Source organism: Sciurus vulgaris (assembly GCF_902686455.1).
Source record: "Sciurus vulgaris genome assembly, chromosome: 14".
Classification (NCBI taxonomy): Eukaryota; Metazoa; Chordata; class Mammalia; order Rodentia; family Sciuridae; genus Sciurus; species Sciurus vulgaris.
In genome coordinates, this window is record NC_136475.1 from 62,469,287 (window position 1) to 62,489,628 (window position 20,342).

A 20,342-nucleotide genomic window follows, 5' to 3' on the forward strand; every position below is an offset into this window, starting at 1 on the left:
TTATTTTGCATTTTGAGACAGGTTCTCACTACATGGTTGAGGCTGACTTTGAACTTGAGATACTACTGCCTCAGACTCCCAAGTCACTGGAATTACAGGCACAGTGCCTGGCTGGGATTATTTAAATAGGCAGAGAGGACAATTTTGCAAAATTAAAGTTCTGGAGATCTATTACACAACAAGGTAAATATACTCAATAGTACCAAACTAACTATACATTTAAAATGGTTAATAGGGCTGGCTCAGTGGTTAATAGCTCAGTGGTACAGTGTTTGCTTAGCATGCATGAAGCCATATCCATTAAAAAAAATCAGTTGTAAGGGTAATAAAACGGCATTTAGAAGTGAAGAAAACTAATGCAAAATAAATTTAAAGGAAGCATACATGCTGATAACAAATGGTATCATAGTAATTAAAGAATTAAAATTGGCAATACTGATATGCAATTTTAAAACGAGTCAGGCTATCAAAAATGTATAATTTGATAGCAGAAACAAAATTTGATTAATTTTATGTAGTAGAAACCTACATCCCTAATTAAATGCCCAAAAATTTTAAACACTTTTAGGTTGAGACTCAATGACCTTCCTGAGGTGGATGACCCGGGTTTCAAATCTGGAAGATTCTCAGCCAATATCTCTTCATTTATTTCCTCAATGTATTCTATTCTATTTAATTGCATTTAAAAGCAAGGAATCTAGAGGCAGGCTGTCTGGATTTGAATCCTGGATTTAGATATATCATCTACATGCGAGGTGACATTAGTCAAATCATCTTTCCTGTGCTTCAGTGTTTTACAAAATAGGAGGAAAAATACCTACTCTCAGAGAGTTATAAGAATTTAAAAACTCATACACATGAAATGCTTAAAACAGAGCTTCTTTCTATTTTCAAAATTTCACTGAGGCCATGTAGCCCACTAGGGTTATCAAGAAATGCTTCCAGCTGGGAGTGCTGTCACTCACCTATAATCCCAGCAATTTCAGAGGCTGAGGCAAGAGTATCACAAATTCCAGGTAAGCCTGGGCAATTTATCAAGACCCTGTCTCAAAATAAACAAACAAAAAAAGAACTGGGGATATAGCTCAGTGGTAAAAAGTGTCCCTGGGGATTCAATCGCCAGTACTGAAAAAATTTTTTTAAATGTTTCTGTCATCTAGCTAAGGGCTCTTTACTTCCAGCCTGCTGCAAGACACAGCACCTATATTAACAGCTTATATTATTAAAATGTTACTAAAATAAATTATGGTAAAATAAAAATCAGCTCATGCTCATGCTCAAAGAGATACTTGAAAAGTCATAAATTACCAATAGCGAATCAGGGATTTAAAGAACATATTTTATTCATAAATAACTGCATCTTAAAATACTAATGTTACTGCTTGAATGAACAGAAAGAGCAAGCCATACCCCAACATTAATAAACACAGAAACAGAACATTTGGGCTCTCATTCATTCTTTTTTTGGGGGGAGGGAGGGTTGCAGTGCTGCAGATCCAACCAAGGACCTCCATATGGTCGGCAAGAACTCCACGACCGAGCCCTCACCCATAGTCCTCGCCAACGCTTAATGCTTTCAGGACTGAATCGAACGCCTACTCTTCTTCCAAGTAGCAATGGCATTTGCTTAAGATCTTTGAAATAATCATATCAAACAGGAAAAGTCCGAAAGGTTCAGAATAGTTTTAAATAATTGTTAAATTGATATTTTACCATTTTTATGATGTTAAATGATCAGGCACTGATGACACCCAACTCTAATAGCAAAATGATGCTATTCACAGGAATAAATAGGCTGGGAAGTTTTAAGAATTCCTCAAAAATGAGATTATGGAACCTGGAGTTGGGTGTGGTGGCGCACACCTATAATCCCAGCTGTTTGGGAAGCTGAGGCAGGAGGATGGCAAGTTCAAAGGCAGCCTTAGAAGTTATCAAGGACCTGTCTCAAAATTAAAAAATAAAAAGGGGTGGGGATGTGGCTCAGTGATTAACCGTCCCTAGGTTTAATACCTGATATTAAAAAAAAAAAAAAAAAAAAGATTTTGAAAACAAATCAATTCAGATCAGATTTGAGAAACTGATCTATATGTAAGATATTGGGTATGAGAATAATTTTTAGATTTTTTTTTCTCCCTAACTCAAAAACATACTTAAAAATTCTTTTTTCTCTTCCAGTACTGGGGCTCAGACCCAGGAACACATACATGTCAAGCAAGTGCTACCATCTCTGAGCCTTTCCATTGGCCCAGAAATTTAAAATCAAGGCAAGGCAACAACGTGTGTGTGTGTGTAACCTAGACGAACTATTTTCTTCTTCATTAACACAGTAATGATAGTCAGTGGCAAGTCTAATAAAGTACTATAACTCTGAAGGTGATGAGTTTAACAATACTTTGAGATTCCTGCAACAACTATGATGATACATACATATCTGTTTCCTGAAGAAAAGTCAAAAAGTATTGCTATTTACTGTGATTTAATCAATTTAAGAAAACATTAAACTTTAGTTAGAGACTAACAAAAATGAAAATATGATCTGCCTTTAAGAAGCTTAAGAAGCTAAATCTGGCTTAAGAAGCCCAGATTTAACCTGTGACTAGAACAACTTAAGAAAGTGGGAGGCATGATACACGTCGGGTGGTCAGTTTTGCACATGTTCCATTAGAGATGACTATTACATATCCAAGTGGAGTTACCCCAGGCAGTGGGATTCAGGAATATGATGCTCGGGAGTGAGACCAGGGCTGAAGATATATATCTGGGTGCATTAGATGATAATTAAGTCCCCTAAGAGCAGAAAGACTGTGTAATTTAAAAAGAAAAGAAACTAGCTGGGCATGATGGTGCACACCTGTAATCCCAGTGACTCGGAGGCTGAGGCAGAAGTACTGAGCAACTTGGCAAGGCTCAGTCTAAAAATAAATTTAAAAAGGACTGAGGGAACTGGGGATGTGGCTCAGTGGTAGAATGTTTCTCTGATATGCATGAAGCCTTGGGTTCTATTCCCAGCACTACACACACACACACACACACACACACACACACACACACACACACACACACACACACACACACAAAGACTGGGGATGTAGGGATTAGCTAAGCACCAGTGGGTTCAATCCCTGGTACCAGCAGGGGGAAAGATAAGGGGCAGGAATTAAAGAATTAAGTTCTAGAGCTCTGCAGTATTTAAAGGTCAAAAGATGAAAAAGATGCAGTTTTAAAGGTTACTGAGAATCAGAAACCAGGGTTGTGGGAGGAAAACCAAGAGAATGGTACTCCTGAAAAGAAAAATGTGTTTTGAGAGGAGGAAGTGGTCAACTGCGTCAAATGCTGCAAATAGTTCTGCATCCTATCAGATAGAACCACCATGGAGCAACTTAGAGCAATAGGCGATTATTATATTTTTACTCTTTTTTTTTTTTTTTTTTTTTGTGGTACTGGGGTTGGAACCCAGGGCCTCGTGCTTGCAAGTCAAGCACTCTACCGACTGAGCTATCTCCCCAGCCCTTATATTTTTATTCTTTCTTAGGAATTGTTCTAACATATTTAAAAGCATTAACTCATTCAATTCTCACAAAAATCCTATGAGGAAGGGACTATTATAGCCACATTACCAATGAGGAAACAAATACAGAGATCAAGAAACTTGCCAAGGACACAAAACTAAGATACCAACTCATGCAGTCCAATTCCAAAGTCAGATCTTTTAATTACCATCCTGACTCTCATACTTGGGTTAAAAACTCTCCAGATAATAATCTTTCTCCTGGGGCTGGTAGATATGTCCTTCATAAGTGATAAAAAAAAGCAGTAGCTTTGGGAGTGTAAGTGGATGGTAGTATAGAAACCTTTTGGCTTCTTTAGGCTCTAGGTCACTGAGGTCACTGAAGTCTACCTAACTTATGTAAAACTTAGCCCCAATATCCATCTGCAGTTTATCCGGAGGCCAAATCTCCAATATTATTCTGTTTTACTTATCCTACCCTATGCAGATAATGGCTTCCAAAACAACATGGGAAAAATATTTATGGGCGGAATGTGCATTCTTCACTGAAACAGCCATATTACATATTCTCTGGAAGAACATTCTAAGAAGATAATGGTGGCAATAGAATAGTTTTAAAATATCTTTTGCCCAAACAGACAGACCATGCACAATATTTACCACATCTGGGTGACAAAGCCATTACCCACCCCCATTTACCACCAACTGCTGTTAGGACATGAGTGGTATAAGTACTGATGCAAAAAAAGCAGAAGGAAATCAAATAAGTTTCTGAAGATCCCAAGCTGAGGCAAACTCCCAACATCACTAACCAAAAATCTAGTAACAAACCAAAACTGAGAGGGAATCCTGTAAGACCCAAGAGGTAAGACAGTGCAAGAGAACCCTAATACAATAAAGTCTGAAGTAATTTAGTTCCTGTAAACTCTAACAACAAACAAACAAAAGTGCCCTTGGTAGGAAAATCTTCACAGAAAGACAAACTGCTGGAAAAGAATCTGAGTTGCAAAAGACCATACCCATCCTATCTTCCTAAAAGTTCAGGAAATTTTTCCATAAAAATGAAAAACAACTATCGTAGCTCACCCAGTGGTGAGATCTGGGAGGCTGAGGCAGGAGGACTGCAAATTTGAGGCCAGCCTCAGCAACTTAGCAAGGAAGAAAAAAAAGTAGTTAAAATATGCTAAAAGAAATGAAAAAAAGTAACAAAAGGCCAGGTGAGGTGGCACCTGACTGTAATACCAGCAACTCAGCAGGCTGAGGCAGGAGGACTGAGAATTTAAAGCCAGCCTCATCAAAAGTGAGGTACTAAACAACTCAGTGAGACCCTGCCTTTATATATACAAAATAGGGCTGGAGATGTGGCTCAATGGTCGAGTGCCTCTGAGTTCAATCCCTGGTACCCCACCACAAAAAAAGTTATAAAAGAAAAACATCAAAATTAGAACTTTTAAAAAGTAGGTATTAAAGAAAAAATTGAAGAGTGAAAAAAACTTACGAAAGAAAAACTTTAAAATGATTTCATAAACAAAGACAAAGCAAGAGAACATAAGAAGCAAACAAACTGATAAAGTTTAATGAGAAAGAGAAAACAAACAAATTTTAAAAATCAAAACAAAAGCCAGGCACGGTGGTGCACAAGCCTATAATCTTAATTATTCAGATTAGGACAGGAGGATTCCAAGTTCAAGGACAACCCAGAGAATTTAGTAGGTCCTATCTCAAAAATCAAATAAAAAGGACTGGGGTGTGGCTTAGTGGTAGCGTTTGTATAAACCAATGCAAGGTAACAAACAGAACAAATTCTGAAAACTACAAGAAAATGTCCCTGAAATAAACCAGAAACTACATATAACAGACATACCACATATTGAGGAAAAATTTACCCAGAAAGGACAATACTAAGACAGTAAACCATGGGACTTTATTTATTTATGCATGTGGTACTGGAATTTAAACTCAGGGGTATTCTAGTACTGAACTACATTCCCAGATCTTTTTGTGTATTTTTTAAATTTTAAGACAGATTTTGCTCAGGTTTGCCTTAAACTTGAAATCCTACTGCCTCTTTTGTCCAAGTAGTTGGGATTAGAGGTGAGTACCACCAAACTCTGCTTTTCTACTTCCTTTTATAGTCCAATAATTTCAGTCAGGCACAGGAGCAGGTGGCACACACCTATAATCCCAGCTACTTGGGAGGTTGTCTGAAAGTTCAAGTTAGCCAGAGCAACTTAGTGAGATCTTGTCTCAAAATAAAAAAATAAAAAGGACTGTGAGTATGTAGCTCAATTGTAAAAGTGCCTCAGGATATAACCCCCAGGACAAAAAGACTAATACAATAAATTATATCGATGAATGAGAAATCATCTGATGTTTAGGTAGATCATCCTATGAATATAACATCTTGAACTCTCAAGTTTTTTAATTAGGCTGTATTTAAATATTTTTTATATATTTTTTCATTTCTAAAATCCTTTCAACTTCTGAAATCAAATTAGGAAAAAAAAAAAACCTACTAACTAGGTTTTTGTTTGTTTGTTTGAGACAAGGTCTTGCAAAACTGCTGAGGGTCTTGCTAAGTGGCTGACGTTGACCTCAAACTTGGATCCTCCTGTCTCAGACTCCCAATCACTGGGATTACAGGGGTTCACCACCAGTGCCCAGCTCTTAACTAGGTTTTTTGGTTTTTTTTGTTGTTGTTGTTTTGTTGTTTTTTTGTGGTGCTGGGGATTGAACTCAGGGCATTGTGCTTTCGAGGCAAGCACTCTACCAACTGAGCTATATCCCCAGCCCATAACTAGGTTTTATCAAAACATTTCGGTCAGATTTTATGTGTGTGTGTGTGTGTGTGTGTGTGTGTGTGTGTGTAGGATATAAATATATGTGTGTGTGTGTGTGTGTGTGATTGCTTATATTTAAAATTCAGTGAAATCAGTGCATTTATCTGAATTACCTTCTCTGATGTATATTCCCTGTCAGAGACATAAAAGGGGTGTCATCAGCATAAAATGTTCACTACGAAAATCTCAGACTGTTGAATGTGAATTCAATCTATAAAGCTCTATTTTGCTATCCAACTTCTCCCTGTTTTTAAAAGATACCTTGTGGTTTGGTTTTTTCTTTTTGACATACAACAGTCCATTTTACGTATATGATTTGAATTCTCACAAATATACATCTTGTGTAACCACCAAATAAACAGAACATTTCCTTCACTCCAGAAGTCCATTCCTACCCATCTGAAGTCAATCTCCCTATCCCTTCCTGAGGGCAATCACTGTTCTGCTTACTCCACCAGAGTTGTTTTGCCTTTTCTAGAACTTCATGTAAGTGAAATCATACATTAAACATACTCCTTTGTGCCCGATTTCTTTCACTTAGCATAATGTTTGAGATCCATGCATGTTGTGTTTGTCATTAGGGTTTGTTGTGGTTTTTAATTGCTTCTCATGGCTTTTTAAAACTTTGGGTTTTAACAGATTTGGACAAAGTCTAAAGAAAGTAGTTTTAGGCTACAGGCCACATCAGCATATGTCTATTAAAGGTTTCCCTTGCCCAGAACACTTAAATTTTATCAGTTAATGTTGCTGAGAACAGAGAGAATTCGTGTTTCCAATTTATCAACCTGAATTAAAAAAAAAAAATACAGAACTATGTGGAGCTTTATCATGATTTTGTGCTTGGTCATTTTTCTACAAGATTGATTTCAAACACAGGCAGAGATCACCTTTTTAACTTCGGTAAAGCAGCCCAGGAATAAATAACGGCTTTTCCTATTCCCAGGAGTTTTCAATTAAGAATGAAGTGAAAAAGTTCAGAGCTACATGGTTTTCCTTCTAGATGTTCTTTGTGTTCCCCTCCCTCTAGATAAACAGCTCTAGATCACAAATAGGTCAATTAGGAAAAAGAAAAATCAGCAAAGGTTAAGAAGCTTTTAGAGGAAAATTTATTTATAGGCTTGACTGTTCAGTCATTTTAGTGCTGTATTTATGAGTATTTATGAAATGTGACAGAACATGGACAGTACAGCCCAGTCCTAATATGCAAAGAAGAGAATTTGCCCTGGAACATGGTTGTAGAATGTCTAATGTGTCTAGAAAATTTCATATAGTGAATGTTTCTCATAATATATAGCTATTGCAGTTCCCAAATCCCAGTATTCCTGGGAAAACAACTCGAAAACACAACTCAAACACAGATGTATTGATTGCTTGGGACAATTAGCCCATACATCAATATGGTCTTAAGGAGGAGGCTTCTCAAAATAAGATAATTTGTAACTCTATTAGTAACTCTTCCCCTTCAAGAAAGTCTTTACACTTAGGCTGACTTTCCTAACACTTGCGATCATTTGTGTTCATTCTTCTTCCTTTACTCTCTTTCTAAAGAGGGAGCCGGGCCCTCAAATTATAATCAACCTTCAACCCAAAACACATTATCTACCTTCTGCAATCTCATTTCCTCAGCTATCAGTTTTGTAATTAATTCTTGGATGAATTTAAGCCTAGATTCTAAACATTAAGTTTGGTTATGCTACATCTTTTCAAATATAATGTAACCAAAAATTTCAAATCTACACCTAAACCACTTTCAAATCCAAATCTACCTTATATGTATTAATAGTGTTCCAACTCATGGAATCTGGAGCAAAAACCATAAATCTTCTGATATATAGCCCACCACTACTTATTGAGTCAACATGTTCCATAAATCTTGGTTGAAAATGTTTCATCCTACTGTCCTAATCTCAAGCATCATCACTCAACGTACTGATTAGCTACCTGCCACCAAGTTGGTCTCCTTGACTTTAATCTCTCCTTCCTCTAATTCACCCTGCATATTATCCCCAGCTTGATTTCCCAAAAACAAAGTCTGTCCCAAAAAGATGTAATGGCTTTCAATTCCCCCAAAACAGTAAATATAAAATAACTATTCTGTAGTTACTTATTAGGAATCCTCCTCTCTCGGCTGCCATACCTAGGCCTCGCACTGTTCAAGTATCACACTCATTCCCACCTCCCACTCAATTTCTCTTAATTTAGCTGACCCAAATCCTTTAAGGTGCCAATGAAACACTACTCTCTCCTTGATACCATTCCCAACCCTTCATCCCACCCTTTCACCACTCCTATTCAATCACTTACATTCTTTTTAACATTCATGCCCTCCTACCCAAACTTGTGACCTTGGCACCTAGCAAGCACTGAATAATACATGTTAACTTAAAAGATACTTCCTCAAGAAAGGCTATCCTGCCAGGCACTGTGGCACACGAGGCTTGGATGGCTAAGGCAGGAGGATAGAGAGTTCAAAGCCAGTCTCACCAACAGGGAGGCACTAAGCAACTCAGTGAGACCCTGTCTACAAATAAAATACAAAATAGGGCTGGGATGTGGTTTAGTGGTTGAGTGCCCCTGAGTTCAATCCCTAGTACCCCCCCCTGCCCAAAAAAAGCATACCCTAGTCAGTTATTCCAATATTCCCAGAAATAATAAATTGGCAGAGATCTAAAGATCTACTGGAACACTGACTAACCTCTAGCATATACTGTAACATTTATTAAGTTCATGCAGTATTTGACTTCCAGCAATTTTACTTTTGGTGATTTTCATTTAAAGAATCCAGCCAAATATACCCGCTTAGACCAGATAGAGGGCACGCTAATGAATTTATATCATTCCATTTATTTCTTAATGATAAAGCAGCTCTTATGCCCATTAGTCCATCTTTATAACTTTTTAAAAAAAATATATTTTTAGTTATAGATTGACACAATACCTTTATTTTATTTATTTATTTTTATGTGGTGCTGAGGACTGATCTCAGTGCAGGATTCATGGTAGGCAAGCGCTCCACCAGTGGGCCATAATCCCAGTCCCCCCAATAACGCTTTTTGAGAACATCTTTGACTCTAGACCAGATCCAGGTAGCCTGGCTCTTCTCAGGGGTCCTCAGGCTTAGGGTGGACAAAAGATCAGTAAGACTAAGCACAAAAAAACTAAGGATGTTATAGAGGCAAAAAAATAGAGACAAAGGACTGTTTAAACATAATGTAATCACCTTGCCACCTCCATCCCCGCCCCCAATATTACCATTCAGGTACTATCCTTTCAAGCATTCACTTCAATCTAAATATTTTGGGATTAGAACTGCCTTTAGATTAAAATCTTTAATTAGCATCATCCCTTTACAGATACACAATCTAATGAATTCCTAAAACCTTCTAAACACAATTCATACAAATACATGGGCATGGAGGCACAAGCCTGTAGTCTCAGTACTCGGGAGACTGAGGCCAAACAATTTCAACTTTGAGGGTCAATCTGGGCAACTTAGCAAGAGTCTATTTCAATATAATAAAAAGGGCTGGGGGTGTATGCAGCTCAGCGGTAGGGGTAGAGGCCCTGAGTTTTATCCCCAGTAACCCAAAAAGAGAAAAGACAGGAAGAAAGGCATACATCCTAATGGCTAAGTAATTCCACATTTATGCCCATAAGATTTAGTCGTTTTTTTTAAATCAGGAAAATAGAAAAAGGCAAATGACAATGGCAAATACTCAGAGAAACTTAAATGGCTAATAAAAATAAGAGACTGTTACTGGCCCTCACGAGTAAAGGAAAATGCAAAGTTAAAGTCAAAATGAAATATTTTCACCACTGATTCAGGGGAAGGGAGTCTCAATACCTGAGCAACTCATTGAGACATTTGGTTCAAAAGAAAATAAAAACGCTAGGGAAGCTCAGAGTCAAGCACTCCTGGGTCTATTACCCAGTATCAAAAACCAGGAAGGAGATGTAGCTCAGTAGAAGAGTGCTTGCCTAGCATGCACAGGGCCCTAGGATTGATCTCCAATATTGAAGAGGTGCATGGAGGCACAGGCTGAATTTGACCAATGGGTTGCATGTTGTTTGATGACCCCTGTGTCTAGACCCATCTTCAGAAAGAAATCAGTAATTCATTAAATCAAAATCTGAAGGGGAAATGGATTCACGTAGTAACAAAATATGCCTCAGATTACCTGGTAATCACAAGGGAAAATGTTCCTTCTCAATGGAGACATGTAGCAGTCCCCACAAGTAACCCAGTGATCAAAACTTAGCACTGCTAACAGTGCCACAGTCAGATTATTTTGTGCCTCCTGCAGCAATGGAATATGAAGCAGCATCACCTATGAAATACGCAGCCAAAAAGTTTAACATGAATCTAACAGTCATTACATTATCTTAACAGTATACAGAAGACAAAGACTAAGTTGTCTTTTCTTTTTTTGCAGTCCTGGAGATTGAAAATTGTTCAGGGTCTCGTGCTCACTATATAAGCTCTCTACCACTGAGCCATATCCCTGGCCCCGAAGAGTGAGTTTTAAACAAAATCTCAAAGAAACAAACAAAATTCTGAATAGAGAATATTTTAAAACATAACATATCTCTCCAAAAAGAAAGCTGTTTTTTTTTTTTTGTTGTTGTTGTTGTTTTTAAATAGGGTATTAAAAGAAATCCAGCAACAAATAGGACTGGGATATAAGTCAGTGGTAAAGCACCCCTTAGCGCAATCCCCAGTACCAAAATAAAAGAAAGCTTTACCGATAGCTGTTGAAAAGATGCTTCACTGCACATTGTTCATGAAACGATAACCCCTCTAAACATCTTCCAAGTAAACTCCTGAAGCTAATACTATTCAACATTTCCCAAACTTTTTTGCCAAACCACCTGACAACCAATTAAATATCACAATTATTTTTACCTTATTAGATCATTTTCATCTGCCTTAAAAATCTGGGCTCAACGTGATTCCAGGCAACTCTCTAAAACCATTTATCTCTACTCCTTTATATTCAAAATATACCTTATACTTGGCTCTGTCATTTGGTCATGCAATATAAATCTGGACAAAGATAGAGATCCAACTACACAAATTCACCCTCAATAGGCTGACCATAAAACCTGAAAACACAGATATTATTTTAATATATCCTGTAACATAAGATCAATGAACAATTTGTGTATTCATCGGTTTCCAAATTTGATGATCACCCTTACTTAAATAAAAATCAAGTAAGCAAAGCCAGAGGCAGAATAATCAACAGAAAACAAAAGCTCATAAAATAACCAGAACTAAAATATAACTCTAAGAAAAGATTCAAGATGTATGATTACAGGAATTATGTAATCTAACTCATCTCTAATTCTTCCAAACCTGTATTATCCTTACAAACTAGTTTATAAAACAGAAATCCAAAACTGAAGAGAATGTAACTGAAAACTTACATATTAAGCTAAAAATTGTTTCATTTTTACATTTTTTTCTCTTCAACTATTCTGGAGTAATTAGAATAAAAACTACTGAGCCACATCTCCAGCCCTATTTTGTATTTTATTTAGAGAAAGGGTCTCACTGAGTTGTTTAGCATGTTGTTTGATGACCCCTGTGAGTGCCCCTGAGTTCAATCCCTGGTACTCCCCAATAAATATATACATACAGACATAAACCAAAAATCCAATCGATTCACTGCAGCAATCAAGATTACTTGAAACTCACAAACAAAAGCAAAAGATTATCAAGAATTAAAAACAAAAGATCAGGGGTGGCATGCACCTGTAATCAACAGTTCAGAGGTTGAGGCAGGAGGATTGCATGTTCAAAGCCAGCCTCAACAACTGAGCAAGACCCTAAGCAACTTAGAAGACCCTGTATCAAAATAAAAAATTAAAAGGGCTGGGGATGTGGTAAAGTACCTCTGGGTTCAATCCTCAGCACAAAAAAAAAAAAAAAAAAAAAAAAAAAAATATATATATATATATATATATATATATCAAAGATTGAAGCCAGAATTGGGGACAGGCAGTTAGTGTAGAAATAGGGGATTGGGTCAAATCAAGGAAATGAAGGCCAAGAAAGCCATCTGCCTCTGGAAGCTGGAGACTGCCCCTGGGAGAATGGAATGTCAAAGATCTCCGGAGCCCATTGATTATCAAATTTACCTGCCTTTATCAAGGACTGTAAGCAAGGAGCTGCTAATTAATGCCCCCTGCGCCCTTGCCTGGCTGAATCACTTTGGCCCTCCCCCTGCCCCATCTGCTTCTCATTTTTTTACATCTCACCTGCAAAAACAGGCCTAGTCACTAGACGGGAAGGAGAGATAAGGGGGGAGAGAACAGGAGAACAAAAGAGACCTCAACATATAAAAGATGTAGGGTGTGCTCACTTCTGGGAACTTTAGAACATCAGCCATGGCTCCCAGGAGAAGTCTGTACTATTACTACTTTTAAATAAAACCTGCTTAATATGCTTGCCTTGGCGTGCTTCTCTAGTGTTCAAACTTCAACATTAGAGGGAGCAGAACTCGACACTGGTAAAAGGCAGTATCAAGATCAAAGACTTTTCAGGCTTAGTCAGTGTGCAGTATTTATATAAACTCAAGAAGAAACATCTTTACCAAATTGTATCATCATTCTGAAAGCTACAGAAAGGTGAAACTAAGCACCTGCTTCAAAAGTAAGTTCAACAGGACAATCTCATGCAAAAATTCACAGTACAGGAAAATGAAAAGCATAACCTCAAGTAATACACTACAGTTCTAGAATTCAGAGCAATGATAAATATACGATCTAAGTACTCTAAACCAAGAAACAAATTGAGTCTATCAATCATAATTTTTCAGAATTGTCAACCAGAGAACAAAAATAGCAGTCACAAGTCAGTGGCATTTATTACCAGACACTACTGGCCAGTCACTAATCTTTCAGCTATATTCACATAACAGAAATAACAGTGTCTTTTCAAACACAAAAGACAACATATATTTTATAGGTACATCCCAAGTCATTACTTATTGTGGTCTTGGGCTTGAACTCAGGGCCTCACACTCTGCCACTGAGCTACATCCCCAGCCCTCCCACCCCCAAGTTACTGAAAACAGACCTGCTATAAGTCCTTTTTACCTTCCTCCCATTCATTATCCCTTTTTCTCCCACTCTCATTTTCAGAAATTCATCTATCCAGAACTGGACAGAAGGATGTGAGGACGAATTGGCTGCAGCATCTGTCACCCCCCTGACTGCCAGAGTTGATCTGGATGCCTAGATAGGTGTCCCCTTCCTCCCTTATAGCTCCATGTGAGTCCCTCCTGAGGCTGCACACTCAGTGGAAGAGGACAACCTTCCTTGGTAGAGGAAGAAAATTCTTAGGTTAAGGGTATGGGAGTAGCTGCTAGAACCCCCAAAAAAACAGAAACATCTGAAGTCTCTAAATGCCCTCATTCCTGTCTAATGTAGGGATTGCTTTCTCTCTATTTGGGCCCCCTCTTAATGTGAAATATATTATCTTTCTTTAAATACAACAATATTTAACCTTTCTTCCTAACATATTCCAGATTTGTTTGTCTTTGTGCCCCCACCCCAACCCCTGCCCAGTTACAGAAAAATTCCTCTTCCTTTTCTTTTGTTAAAACTAGTAAAGTTCAGCAAAGTGTGGCATACCAGGAGTCCCAGTTACTGGGGAGGAATCGCAGCTTTAAATGTAGTGTAGAAAACATATGTCCCAAAGTGTACCACTCAATCTTTTAAGCCATTCACAAAAGGGAGCATAGCAGTAATGGAAACTGGAGAAGTGGTGTTGGTAACCAAAATTTAAGGTCTTTAAGGACAGTAGTTGGTCTCTTTTGTTCAGATTCCAGCCTGAAATGGTGCCTTGCATATCAAAGGCAGACAGTGAATGACTGCAACAATGGGGGGATGAGGGCTGCCAATTAAATACTATTAGTCTATTCTGAATTTCTTACTTCTCAGTAGGTTGGAGCTTAAGAGTAAACAGAGCTACAAAAACTTTCCAAATCTAAACTTGATCTATATATTCTGTCATTAGGAGTTGTTTTGAATTAAACTATTTCCTCTTTTCAGTGAACTACAAAGAGCCACCAGTGTTTAAGAGATACCAGTTCTTTACCTCAGAGGTGAATGCTTTAGTTAGAAAGTGAGTTGGGGGGGAAAGTGCTGGGGATATAGCTCAGTGGGTAGAGTGCCTGCCTCGCAAGCACAAGGCCCTGGGTTCAATTCCCAGCACCACCAAAAAAAAAAAAAAAAGACACTCCTTCTAGATTCTCCTACTCTTAAGAACTAGCCCCCGACTCCATCCCCTGGCCTCAGAATTGAACCCAGTCTCACTCTACCATTAATCCACACCCCCAGCCCTTCCTATTTTTGAAATAGTCTCACTAATTTGCTTAGGTTGGCCTTGAAATTGCAATCCTCCTGCCTCATCCTCTGGAGGAGCTAGGATTACAGGTGTGCAGCACTTCACCTCGCATGAGAATATCTACTAAAAACATCTGCACATGCTTATAATGCCAGTAACTTGGGAGGCTGAGGGTAGAGGATAGCAAGTTCAAAGCCAGTCTCAGAAACTTAGTTAGGCCGTAGGTAACTTAGGGAGACTGTGTCTCAAAATAAAAAGGCCTGGGGATTCAAAACAAAACATTATTAACCACCCTTTTCAATGTTTGGAATGATCCTGATCTCTCTATGAAAAAAAAAAAAAAAGGCAATTAAATTTAAGAACCAGTGATAATACTCTAAAGCTTAAAAATACTTTGAAATCCTTCGGACCTTTAATTAATATACATATCCTTTACCAAACCTGCTTCTTCTCAGGTATGTACCACCTATCAAACACAACTTATTTACTTGTGTTATTTTCTTCTATATAACAAATTTGATTCCACCTGATAACCTAAACATTTTAATAGTTTTCCATGAAAGAAAAAGTTTTCCCTATTTCTATCATACAAGGTACCTTTTCAATAAACTGCTTGGAACTGAAGGACATTCAACATGGACAAAAATGACAACAATCTTAGAGACAAATGTTATTCTCCCTATAGCACTACAATTGGTCCCTTCTTTATAAGACAAGTTCCTCATAAACAGAAGACAGCTTCCAATGTTGTCACTCTCCTCTCAACATATCTGACCCCAAGTTCTTTTGTTCCAAAAATGCAAAACTAAGTTTTCCATGTAGTAATGTTTCTCAACTTCAAGATTTTTAATTTTTAAGAAATAAATTAATGTAAAGTCAAAAAATATAAAATTAATGTTTCAATATATTCCAAAAGAAAACTTTGAATCCATCTTATTTTTAGCAAGTTAATATTAACTATTTAATATGTTGGGGCTGGGGATGTAGCTCAGTGGTAGAGCACATGGGGGCAAGGCCAAGAGTTGGATTTCCAGCATCACAAAAACAAAACAAAAAAATTATTTGATATATTATAAGAGCTTTAAATTGATACTATGCTTTAAATGTTACAAACTGTATTAAATCTTGGTCTAATATAAGAACAAACACACTGAAACGCTACAGTTGATTCAGCTACTAGGTTCTTGATGCTATATAAGTTATTACAGGAGTATGATTGGAAAAGTATATGCCATGCCAAGCAATAATAAGATATTGTAGATATTGTAGATGTGGTCCCACACTAGAGTGTAGTAAAACATTTACTTGAGAATTCTTCTGTACCGCATCTTACTATCATTCAGAAGCAAAGTGCTTATGTTTATCAAAATATCAAAAATTAAATTGAAAAGCAGAAATAAAGTGCCCCAAGAGGTCAGGGATGTGGTTCAGTGGTAAGGCACATGAAAAGGCAAGGCCATGGGTTCAAACCCCAGTTCCGCAAAAAAAAAAAAAAAAAAAAAACCAGGGCTGCAGTAGCTAAGTGGTAGAACACTTGCTTAGCATGCACATGGTCCTGGGTTTGATTCCCAAAACCAAAAAATGAAAAAATAAATGTTTAGTCTGAGAAAGGAAAAAAAATATATGAGAGAGAGAGAGAAAGAGTGTGTGTGTGTGCGTGTGTAGTATATAGATTACACTTTTGGAAAATTTGATAATTTATTAAGAAATTAGTAAAGGCAGGCAGGCATAATGACACACACCTGTAATCTCAGCTACTTGGGAGGCTAAGCCAAGGAGGATTGCAAATTCAAGGCCAGCCTGGGCAATGTAAGGAAACCTCTCTCGAAATATAATAAAAAGGGCTGGTGTTGTAGTTCAGGGGTAGAGCAACTGCCTAGCATGTGTGAGGCCTGGGTTCCATTTCCTGTACTGAAAAAACTTTTTTCTTTTCTATTTTTTTTGGGGGGGGGGCACAATTCCTTCTTGTGTATGTGTGTGCATGGTACTGGGGATCGAATTCTCAACCTCGTGCATGCTTTGCAAGTGCTATACCACTGAACTACAGCCCCAGTCATTTTTTATTTTGAGACAGGGTCTCATTAAGTTTCCCAGGTTGGCCTTGAACTTGTAATCCTGCTTCATTCAGACTCCTATGTAGGTGCGATCTCAGGTGTGCACCACCATGCTTGACAGAAAAAAATTTTATTACTCTGATACCATCAGTTGTTTTTCAACTAATTTCCCTTAAAATCAGTGAATTATGAAAGGCATACTTCATGAAAAATGTAAAATATTGTGCTGTATTTTAAGTTAATTTTATTCACTCAATTATGAAGTGAATTTGATGAAGGACTGCTGTAAGAATATTATTTTACTATTTTCTATGTTAGGTAATATCACAAAATACTTTAAAATAATTACATATAATATACAAATACACATAAAATATAGGTTGTATGCATAACTAACACCAATTAGTGTGGGAAAACAGTACCGTTCACTCCGAGGATCTTATGCAATAAAACGTGTTTAGGGCTGGGGATGCTAGCTTAGTGGGACAGTGACTGCCCAGCATGTATGAAGCCCTGGGTTTAATCCTCAGTTCTTAAGAGAAAAAATGTTTACCAACTCACATACAAGGGCTTGTTTGCAATCTTCCATATTGGCTCAAACAGTTTTTATTCAATTTCCATAATCATCAAGAAATACTATGACAAATTCTATTCTTTGAACACCGTCAATCAGTATCACAGTCTGATTTAAAAGACTCTGTAAAAAAATATAATTATATGAAAATGTTGTAACTTTCAAAAGCAGTCACTTTTTCTGACCTTATCAACTTTTCAATCAACGTTCTTGGAAGCACAGCTATTTAGATACTACACCATTTCTTCAGATGATGTAATCTTAAGGGCTATAGTAATTTTAATAAGTGGCTTACTAATACAACACTATTTACTAACATGACCATTAGACAAACCCAAAAGGCTTTCTCAACTGATTTCTTTGTAGAAATCAGACACCCAGTATAACAACACAGATGCTGAAAGCTCTGTTGGTCAATTCTAAGAGAATATTCACTACACTGACAAATCCAAAGGATAATGTGCAAGAAAATGGAGAAATATTAATGTGTATAGCGCAAATAAAACTATACTACTCCATGCTAACACAACATAAAGAATTACTACAGAAAAGTTATAAGACATTATGGGTGGGGAAAAAAAAAAAAAAGAAGAAGAGGAAAAAAGGACAAAGAAGGCATTGAAAAAAGAAGTTTAAAACAAAAGTTATCCCTGAAAAGAAAAAAAAAAAAGTCCTAAATACTAAATTTTAAAAATCCTACTGTAACAACACACTGTCCATTTGGGAGGCCAACCAAAACATTTAAAAAAAAAAATGATCATGTTAGTATTACTTCAACTATATGTGTGTGTGCATATATATATATATATGTGTGTGTGTGTGTGTGTGTGTACATATATATGCCCATACACTTGGAATAGTCTGTATTATAATAATAACTGATCTCACTATTTAGAAATGCTCTATTTAAAAGTAGGCCAACAGTAGGAACTATACTATTGCACAATAGAAAAAGTAAATGAAATAATATCTATTAACATTCAATGTTGATGGCATGTTTCTCCCATCTCCCAGAACATACTGTGAATTACACTGTCTTCTTCCTTGAACAATTTACCATTTCTCCATCCATGCAGTAGCTCAAATAAAAAGAGTTCCTGTGTTAATCCCACAATAAACCTCAGTAATTCTCACATCACAGTAGTTGTAAACGTTTGTTAACAGAAAAAGAATGTTTTTCTCAAAATAGCTACATAACACTAAGACCACTCAAATTCCTAAATAATCCTTTTACAAGACTCCTGCCAACTTATTTTGATACATTAAACATGTGGAGCCTATTTTAAAAGATCTTTAACTATGATTTTATCAAAACAGTTTTCCTAGTTGCTCATGTCTTCTTTTTTTAATTTCCAAGTTGTTTTAGAAGGGCTTGAATACTGATGAATTTAGGCTGCTATCAAATGCTTAATAAGTATTTTTGCCAAATATGATGGGCAAACGTCCTAGATCTGCTAAAACTGACATTTGAGGTCATGCAACTTAAAAAAAGGAAGAAAGAACTATTTTCCAACATCAGTAAGCCCTTCATTTAAAAAATTATTTCAGTGTTATTTTCACACTCTATGCTTAAAGATACAATCTTACTTTTAAGGATGTTAGACTTACAGTGTTAAAAAAAAAAAACTGTTTTAACATACAAAGCTGGTCAGTCTACTCTTAATGGGCCTCCGGTTGATTCGGGGTACTGACAATAGCAGTTTCAATTAAGAACTTCACTATTAAATAAGATTTAACGAGGAAGTGAAGCGGGGCGCAGAGTAGAGCAGAAGCAAATAGAGAAAGGTAGTGTTCTCAAATAAGACAAGAAGCAAGGAAGGAAGAGCCACGGTCTCGGGTAGCCCCAGTGCGCTACTGAGAGATGCTAGTAGACCAAAGCAAAGAAGAGAAAGCAGCTGACTTCAGGCGTTGGAGCAAACTCTTCTCTCTCCGCACCTCTTCCAGCCTCAGCCGCGAGCGGAGGCGGCGGCCGGGGAAGGGGCCTACCTAGAAGCCGGGCCTGGCGTTCGGCTCCCCAGCCTCGTTTGGCGGAGGCCTCGGCCGAAGCCCGGCGGCACCCGAAAACGGTCCGGGTGCCTAGGCGGTGCGGCCAATCGTTTCCCCTCCGATCTGCGCCCAGCGGCCTTACCTGGGGCGAGGGAGGCGAGGTCTAGGGCGTCTCGCTAGCGCCCACCGCAGAGCCCTCGCTGCACTCAGCCCACGTTTCCACCAGAGGCGCGACCCTGCCTCAGCCGCCGCTTTGCCCTCGGGTCTCGGCCACCGCCTCCGCCGCCTCCGGGGCTGTTTACACCGCCCGGCCCCTCACGCCGCCGCCACCACCTTCTCTCCACCCTACTGCCGCTGCCGATTCGGCCGCCGCCACCTCCTCCGCCGCAGCCTCGTCTCTCTGGAGCATCTTCCAGCCACCGAACACTGAGAAACAGAGACTCCAGCCGCGCCGGCAGGAAACTCCCCCGCAACTGCTAGGGGGACTAGGCGGTCAGAACACCGGCGGCTTTTCCGCCATTGAGCAGCAGCCGCTGGGCTCCTTCTGCAACCCCCTCCCCGCAACCCGTCTTTCCCCGCCCCTCGTCGAGCCCCGCCCCCATAACCCACCCATTGGGACGCCGCGCGTCCTGTCGCGGTTTCCTATTTGCTTATAGGCCTGTCAATCTCTTTTCTCCCGCCCAGTTCGGCTCCCCTAGTGCCTCCGTACTTACTTTTCCCCGCCCACACGACCCCGCCTCTGAGTTCCTAATTTCCCATTGGGCATCAGTGACCACCTTCAATTGGAAAGGTCAACTATCCGTCAAACACCTCCTACTGAGTGAGACCCAACCCTTCATTACCATTTACTTCATTCTGCCCCGCCTCTGCAGGGCACTACCTTCCGGACGTCAGGGACCAGCCCTGCGACCAACCATAAGTAGAGACCTCCGTCAGTCAAATTACTCCCACCTGTGCTCCGCCTTGCAGAGCCGGAGCCCAGCGATTCCCTTGTCTTATTGGTCCAAATGGTAGTCTGAACCCTCTG

General features: G+C 38.6%; 1 protein-coding gene across 4 annotated transcripts in view; it reads right to left on the bottom strand.

The window, feature by feature from the left end:
* Positions 1 to 19,879, bottom strand: part of PPM1B (protein phosphatase, Mg2+/Mn2+ dependent 1B) — an 84,586-nt gene extending 64,707 nt beyond the window's left edge. For 3 of the 4 annotated variants that reach the window (XM_079109771.1, XM_079109772.1, XM_079109769.1), the window contains exon 1: positions 19,458 to 19,879. The gene's annotated coding sequence lies outside the window, so the exon portion shown is untranslated. The remainder of the gene's footprint in view (positions 1 to 19,457) is intronic. The other variant, XM_079109770.1, reaches the window with a different exon arrangement.
* Between the last annotated feature and the right edge of the window lie 463 nt (positions 19,880 to 20,342).